This window comes from Meleagris gallopavo, chromosome 8, assembly GCF_000146605.3.
Source record: "Meleagris gallopavo isolate NT-WF06-2002-E0010 breed Aviagen turkey brand Nicholas breeding stock chromosome 8, Turkey_5.1, whole genome shotgun sequence".
Lineage (NCBI taxonomy): Eukaryota > Metazoa > Chordata > Aves > Galliformes > Phasianidae > Meleagris > Meleagris gallopavo.
The window spans coordinates 32,943,059-32,951,443 of record NC_015018.2 but is presented as its reverse complement, the minus strand read 5'-3'; positions in this window follow the sequence as shown (position 1 = coordinate 32,951,443).

Below are 8,385 nucleotides of genomic sequence, written 5' to 3'. Positions count from 1 at the left end.
GAATGCATATATGTATATATATTTACAGACCACATGAAACTAAATTTAATAAACATTCCAGGAAGGAACGGACTTGGCAGAATAGCCAGACAATGAAATAAAGTTTTTTACTGCATGGTTGTGCTTTAAGACCTTACAGAAAATGAACTCCTCAGTGATTGCATTCCGGTGAATTTGGGAATGCTTTTCAGTTTGCCATATTGTATCACTTTCCACTGGACAGTGATTATTTTAAAGCCGCAACATAAGACGTAAATATTTGATTAAAATGAATTCCAACCTAAAAGTCTGAGTGTCTCTTTTTTTAGGGATTCAGATGCAAAAATGAGCTGACTGTGGTCTGCTGAGGTCCCAGCAGTATTGTCTGTGCAAAAGTTCAGCTGTACAGAGATTCATTTGGAGTACTAACCGCCACTGAAAATAGTAATAAACAGTGTTTTGCAATGGTCTTTGCATTTCTTTATCTGTCCTTATTGTGTCTGAGATGCAGAGATGAGAACACTGCTTTATCTCATCTGCTTCATCAGAGCTGCAATTGGAGCATATACAAGCAATAGTGTTTTAAAATGCCACTAGAATTGTAGCTCTATCCAGGTTACACGATAAAATAACAAATGAGAGAAAGAATACAGGAGGTCGTGGAAATACGGACCTATAAAGACACACCTCGGATTCCCATGCATACTCAAGTAACAAGGTAGGACTGCAGGGAACAAGTTGATGGCTTTCTCCGTGCAGCACTACAGACAACGACGCTTTTTCACTCAAATTCATTTGCTTATGGGGAACCAGGGAAATTTTGACGAGAGCTGGCCAAAGCTTAATCTTTTCAGTCTATAAAAAATTTAAACAGTTTGCTCCCATTTCATAAATGTTGACATTTCCCACAGAGGGAGAAAATATCATATCAGAATGTTTCCTTAAAAAGAAATAGGAAAGGGCCCTGTGATGGGTCTGTGAAGCTTGCTGAATACCCAATCTGCCAGGAGCCAACAGGATGGGGTCTGCTTGACCAGAGGCTGGGGCACTCCTGGGAGCTGAGACCTCACTTCAAATGGGTTCAACACAGCCCTTGGCAGCCCCATGCTGGTGGAGGGAGAGCTGGATGATGGCCTCTAAAAGCTGTAACCCGTGGGCTCGGTCTCCCTGGCAGTCTACAAGATAAGCAAGCTGCTGACTTAAGTAGAAAGTGCTCTTCTTTCTGGGCATCAATGGGCACTTCTGCAAAGTGTTTCAGCTTCAAGGAGTCTTTATGGATAAAATAAAAATAAAAGTATGAAACAACAACAACAAAAATCCAGCAAAGAATTTCTCCTTGTCTTTTCATTAGAGGCTGCTAAAACCCACAAGCACCATGTCAAGAAGCAGAGCTGTGGGAGGTGCCATGCCTTTACACTGGGATTGATCTCACGTACAACTGGGATTAGCAGTGGGCTGAGTCATATTCCAGTCATTTCCTTCCAGAGAAAAGGGAATAAAGAACTGGCCTGACACTGAGTTGTGGTACTCCTACCCCATGTTTTTGATTGCGTGTGAGGTCCTGGTGCTTCTACATGGCCAAGGTCAAAGGGAAAGCCCACAAAGCTCTGCTGGGTTGCAGAAGTGACCTCTGTGGAGTTGAGGTCTGGATGTCTAAATAGGATGGGATTAACTATTCCACAGCACACCTGATGCAATGCAGCTGAGCAGGAGAACCAGAACAGTAGCTTTTTCTTCTGCCATTTAACATACCTCATAACCCTGAGGACATTGTCTTAACCAAAGGCTTGAACTCTGGATGAATTGTAATTCTCACAGCATCGAAACCCAGGAGAGTGCAATGCTTGCCAGAAAGATCCTGAAGGGGAGAAGAAAAAAAAAAAAAATGAACAAACTTGATAATTATGGTTAAAAAAAAAAGGGAATATGCACATCCATAGTTTTGCTAAGTTTGAGGTTGACTAGAAGAATCAAAGTGGTAGCCTGGAGAGAAAATCTGTATTTGAGGTGTGAGGTTAACTGACAAAAATCAAACTTAAGACTGAAACGCATAACTTAAAGAACAGCTAAAACCTACAAGGAACCTTTCAAGAAAAAAAGTATCAGATTACATTTTATGACCAAGAGGCAAAGCTAAGAAAAATATTTCAAACAGAAGAGCTGTTATTTTTGTAGCTTTGAAACAATACGTAACTAGCACAAAAGATAATACGATACAAGACAGGTAATCCAATCATTTAAGAGTTTATGACTGCAGTCTTCTCCACAAGAGAGATTCGATTGCGCTTCACTTTTTTCCATAAGTGAATAAATTCAGGAAATCACAAGCACCATTATTCGGATTTGTTTTTTCTTTTGAGGCTTGAAAAATCAGAGCCAGTGGCCTTGAGTGCTACAGGAGACCTTCAACCATGATTCTGTATTGCATTCACACACAAAGCAAAGTTAATCTAAATGGCACTGCTCCACCAGTATTTTTTCTTTAATAATCTGATTTTGTTATCGTTATTTTAATTGCAAAAATTTTTTACCTGCAAATCCTGAACTGATACTGAAGTCCTTAACGCTCCCAGTTTAATCATTCCTGGTTCCCAGTATAGCTTTCCTCTCATGCTGTGAATCCCTACATTGTGTCCAGGTGCCCAAAATGGAAGCCCCAGGTGGGATTATTCTTCCCAGGGCCACCTGGGGGGGAACCCCTCTTGGTACACAAAGGGGTCACTCCGACCAGGGGAAAAGGAAAGTCAAACTGCTCTCTTAACTTCTGGAGTGATTCTTTCAGCTATTTGGGTTAAAAACAATTGCTTTGTGTTGGAAATGTTCTACTTTTCTGAAAACAATGACATCGTTACAGCTAGGAATGCATGGCTATAAGCAATTAGTGCGTTTCTTTGAGAGAAAGGAGAGCTTTACCAAGTTCGAAGGCTATCTTATTTTTTTAGAACTACCAGCCATTGAAGGAAACACAAACAAGGTAAAAGTGTGAAGACCAAAACGTGTGCTGTGATCATTTAGGAAAGAACACACAACTGCTACAGTTTCCTCAGCCTTCTATCCCTCTGCCTGGGGGAGATGACAAGTAAACAGCTACCTTAGACAAAGGACTGAGGCTGTGAGGCACAGAGGAAGGCTCGGGGAGGTGTGGGATTTAGGTGCTGTAGCATTCGCATATCCCATTGATTATTTTGGACACTCAGGACCTTTGCTGTCACAGGTAAGTAGGGCTTTCCAAGATGCTAAACACTCCCCAGGCACTGCAGTGGCAGCCCAGGCATCTAAATTAGAGCTGTGTGCTCTTCTCCTGGGACGTGGGGTGCAGCAGTTGTGTGCCACTGAGCTCAGAGCAGGAAAGTCCCTTCGTGCATCAGTGCAATTGATGGAGCTCAGGTTGGGAATAAGCTTTTGAAGGCCACCTCCCAGATGTCCCCGATTGGGTTGGCATCACACAGCCAGCATGGAGCACACAGGCTGCATCTCTTTTGAGTGAAACTAAACCAGAAGACGTGTTCCAGGTTGTCGTGGGTTCGCAGTTTGCAGGACTGGGCTCGCTGTCATCATGATCACCTCGGAAAGGCTTTTGTTGAGAACATCTGGTACTCAGTACCAACAGTTTCACTGAACTGATCTGCTCCAGTGAGTTTTTGGCAGTTCCACTGCAGCCTTTGAAGCACCTTTACTAACCAAAGATGCTTCATAACACCACTCCTCACTCTTCTAGAGAAGATATTCTTTTCTATGTTCCGACATTGAACCAGAGAGCAGAAATTGAGGGCTGTCACTGCACTGCGTCGCTCCCAAAGATTTCCAAGTGTCTGTAAACCACAGCCTGGAACGTGCACAGACATTGCCCTCATTTTAAGCACAGGTAACAAAAGATCAGTACAATGCCAGAAACAAAATGGGAGCAGACACCGAACTCAGCTTTCACCTAACAGCTACTATTAATTAAACAAATCCAATGTTTGATTAACCTCACATAAAATTCTGTGAATGACATGAGCTCTCCTCCATACGTGGCGCTGGAAATCTCCCACCATTTCTAGAATAATTCAGCAGTGGGGATATGAGCAGAGCAGGAAGACCAAACGGCAGTAAAAGAGTAGGAGGAAATTGGCTGCCGCTTTGCCAATTTCCTGTTGGAGCTCTTCAGGCTGTATTGCTTAGGACAAACGTTACAGAGGGGTTTGCAGCTCTGCAAAGCTTTTATTGACCTCTCTGTAAATACAAAACGGCCCATGAATTAAACGGGAGGGTCACTCTGAGGAAGTTCAACAGACTTGGCAGATTCTTGGGAATAAGCAAGAGCAGGGATCAAGAGGACTGATTGAAAAAGTGCAGTTATTTTATGGAGGATTCCTTGTCTTGGGAGCAAGCTGCACAAGGTGTTCTAGGCCAGGATTTACAATGCTAATGAAAGGTGTTGGTTTTTCCCCTTCCATGACAAAAATGTCAGATAAAGACAAACCAGATGTACAAGCAACTGTCTGGATGCTGATAAGACATTTGCAAAGCCTTCTGTCACCCATGCAATCCCCTTTTCTCCCCAGTTGTGCATGCACCTTCTCACAAGTCACAACCCTGCTCATGAAATGGACCTGGGCATTGGCAGAGCTCAGCTCACTTGGCTGTGCAGCTTTCCCCAGCCTTACAAGCTACCTCTCTAATTACATCAAAAATTGACCAAAAAGAGCTTTGTGAAAACACTTGGTTTATCTCACTCCCCTCTTTCTGTTTTCTTCCTTTTTTGTTAGCACTGAACAATCAATATTTTCTTTCCGCTTCTTTTTGCAAGGACTCAGAACAAGTTGCAACCATTACCTTTACACGAATTCCCTTGTTAGTACTGGAAACTGTTTCATCCAAGTGAGCACTGTGTGTCTTTGTTTGAAATTAGCTTCTTCAATTAGTTAAAAAAGCAGAGGAGATAAGGATTCTCCCGCACAACTGCATGCTAACATTTTTATTTGTCCTTTGCTCACGTTTGTTTTAATCAGTGATTGAAAATCCAAGGAGTTTTGCAGGAGATCCATGGATTCTTGATTTGGATCATGATGTCCTTGATAAAAATCCAGACCGAATAAAAGGAGTTCTTGCTTCTTAACATTCCCAGTAAATTAGTGCTGTGGATATTAGAGAGAAGCCTGACCATGAAAGTTTTGAAAAGATATCTATGTTTCATCTTGAGAATATTAAAAACATTTTAAGGCAAGAAGTTACAATTACCTTGAAAATTTAATACATTAATTTCACCTAGAGACTCCATTTCAGAGCAGCACAAATCTCCCAATCTCCCTAACCTCTTCTGTTGGCACACTTGTTTCTAAGCAGGAAACCCACTTTAGGATGTGCTGACAGTCAGCTTTTCTGTAACAAGCTCCAAAGGAAAACACAAATATTACAGTGTGCAAATGCTCATTGATCACATTTCATTTTGAGGGAGAATTCTCTGACAAGGCCAGTGTGACTGAAATCTGTAGAAGCAAAGATGGGAGCTGCCTCCAAAGCCCATTGGGGTTGCCTGTACCCCATGTCCACGCTTCATCTCTCCCAGGTTCGACCACCTCGCTGCTAACCCCATCCCACAGCCACAATGGACATAGCCTTCAGTGTGGGATGGAGCTGCCTCACAGGGATTTGCAAAAACAGTTTAGTGCCTGTAAAATTTCATCTTAACCACCTCTTGGTGCTAAGCCTCAAAAATATTACCCGACAAATAATAAAAAAGATCATGTTAGTTTAGTTACCTCTTCTTGCAAGCATTGATATCAAAAAGCCACATGTCCTTGGGTGCTGCTCCCCATCTTCTGTGCCCATCTGCACCAGGACTCCATGGAAGGTGCTGACTGAATGCTGTCCTGAAGGAAACTATGTTTATCACAGTAACTCCTTTCTGAGGAGTTTTTGTGCAGAAATCCAGAAACTGACAAGCTGACAAAGCCAAGAGGCATTTGGAATTGTGAAGTGTGAATGAACGTTTCATGGGTCTTACTGTGCCTGAACTCAAGGCATGAAGGTAAGCAAAAGCCTGGGAAGAAAAGAAGAAGGTGCGCTTGTGTGAACCACAACATACACTTCCTAATTTTACACCTACTGCTGAGGTATCCCACGTATGAAAATAAAATCCTTCGGGGAGATGTCAGAAGTAGATTAACCTTAAACCTGATCAGTAGTTTGTTATGGGACAACTGGGCAGCAATGGGATTGCCCCATGGTGAGTAACTCCTGGACTGTGGACGTCACCATGCTCCAGGTCTGACTGGCAATTGCCTCCAAGCCATGCACACAAAGCCTGTAAAACTGTGTGCCAGCACAGGATCAATAAACTCCATTCAGTGTGAGAAATCTTCCAAAATCAGAGAAATGATGAGCTCTTCTTTGACTGGTGATTGCCAAACATTAATGACTTGGAAGGGCCGACCAGCAGACTGAGCAACGAGAGTGTGCGTGAGCTTGTGCATGTGCGTGTGCGTGGAGGAGAGAACATCTTCAAAGGCAGGAGCCTCACCCGCGGGTCTCCTGAGCCCTCTCAGATATGAAACGGAAAGCTTAGTCGATTTGTAAAAGTGAGGAAATGGACAGGCATCACAGAACCAGAAATTGATAAAATGTAAAAATCTATATTTATTTTAATTTTCTGTGGCAACCTGGAAGTTGGAGAATATCCTGCTAGTTTTCGGTCTTGAAGACGCATATACAGAATCATGGATCCAATAATGCAATGAGTGCATTAAAGCAGTAATAAATTTAGAAGCGTGTGCTCCTATATTTCACACTAATTTCTGTGTCATCGGGGAAAAAAAAAAACAAAAACACAACAAAAAAATAACAAAAAAAAAAATAGAGAGATTTGCCCCAAACCTCTGAGAAGGCAGGGGAATATGAGGACTGGATGCAAAAAGTTGTTCTCAGAATGCCTTCAGGCCTGATTTTTATTTGTTTTGTTTTGCCAGTCATGAGCAATTTCCCTGCTCAATAGTCATGCTGTATCCCTATTTAAGCCCCTCTGTTGGCATAATGATTGCTTAAATACCTAAAAATATGCTGATCTCTAGTGGCACATGAGGGGCAAAAGAAAGAAAAGGAAAAACAAAACAAAGCAGGAAAATAATTTTGGAAAAGAATTTCAAAGCTATCTGTAAATTATTTCCATTTGTTTTTCTTAGGAAGAGAACACATTCTGCAGAAGAGAGCCTTTAATCCTTACCAATCTCATCAAATTTGTATCAAATAATTTTTCTTTTTACAGAAGAATAGATACTTACAGTCCCCTTCTCTCACTCAAGCGATGCTGGAGATGTTACTGGAAGAAGAAAACTCATTGCAGTGTCTGCGTTCTCCTTCCTGTTAACTTTTCTCCATAAATGCAGAGCTATATATATGCTTTCCCTTACCTTTTTTCCCCCCAGAACAAATTCAGGCTGCCTACACAATAAGCCCGGCAGTGAGCTGAGATGCATTTTGCCTTCCCAAGCTTCTCCAACCAGCATGCACATTCCCTCTGGGTGCATTCATGGCACAACGTCCCCGAGCCAACACGGCACTGCCGGCACTCCCAGCCCTCCCAGCCCTCCCAGAGCTCAGCTCCTGCTGAATGCAATGCCTCTGAGCAGCTTCTCCTACCGTTGCTCACCCCCAAACTTTTCTACCTAAGATAGCATAAATATTATTGCCAAATGCTAGGAAACTGCAAACAGAAAGGCAGGGTGATGTTGGGTTATAATGTCTGTTTTCAGCTCCCTCCTCTTGTTTCTGTCTCCTAACTTACTAGAAGAAAATTGGAAACGTGGAAAATCTCAAGTGTCTGGCACCAAAATTTAGTCTATTCTTCCTCACACACATGCAGTGTCCCCACAGGCTTAGCATGGAAGGGTTCTTCCTAAATAACACTCAGAAAGGGTCACATCAGAAGGCACAAGATTAACTCAGTGCACCTAAACCTTTTGCAGGAATAAAGATATTTCTCATTCATCTCTTCTCCAGACACCCAGTCAATAATTTAGAGAAAGATTCCTCAATTACTCCATTCACTTAAAAGATATCAATATCATACTTGGGAGAAAATCCTGTAAAATTCAGTGCAGTCAAGTGCTGACTTTAATGTTGCCTCTTCAGAGGATGTGGAGCTGAGGCTTGCATGAGATTCCCTTGCCTGCAAAACACAGAGGAAAAGAACAGACAGCACTGGGAGATCCCCTGGCCCTCCAGGAAAAGAGGCAGAAATGAAAAGACTAGGCTTCTACTTATGTGTTTATCAAGCATAAGAGCAAATCATTCCTATTTAAAGGAATGATATCGGCACGTGCAATTACCAGTGGTCCGTTTAGTCTGGTGTCTTCTCAGCAGCTATAGTCCATACTGGATACTTTTGAAAGAAAAATAAAAAGAAAGAGAAAAAGAAGGAGAAAG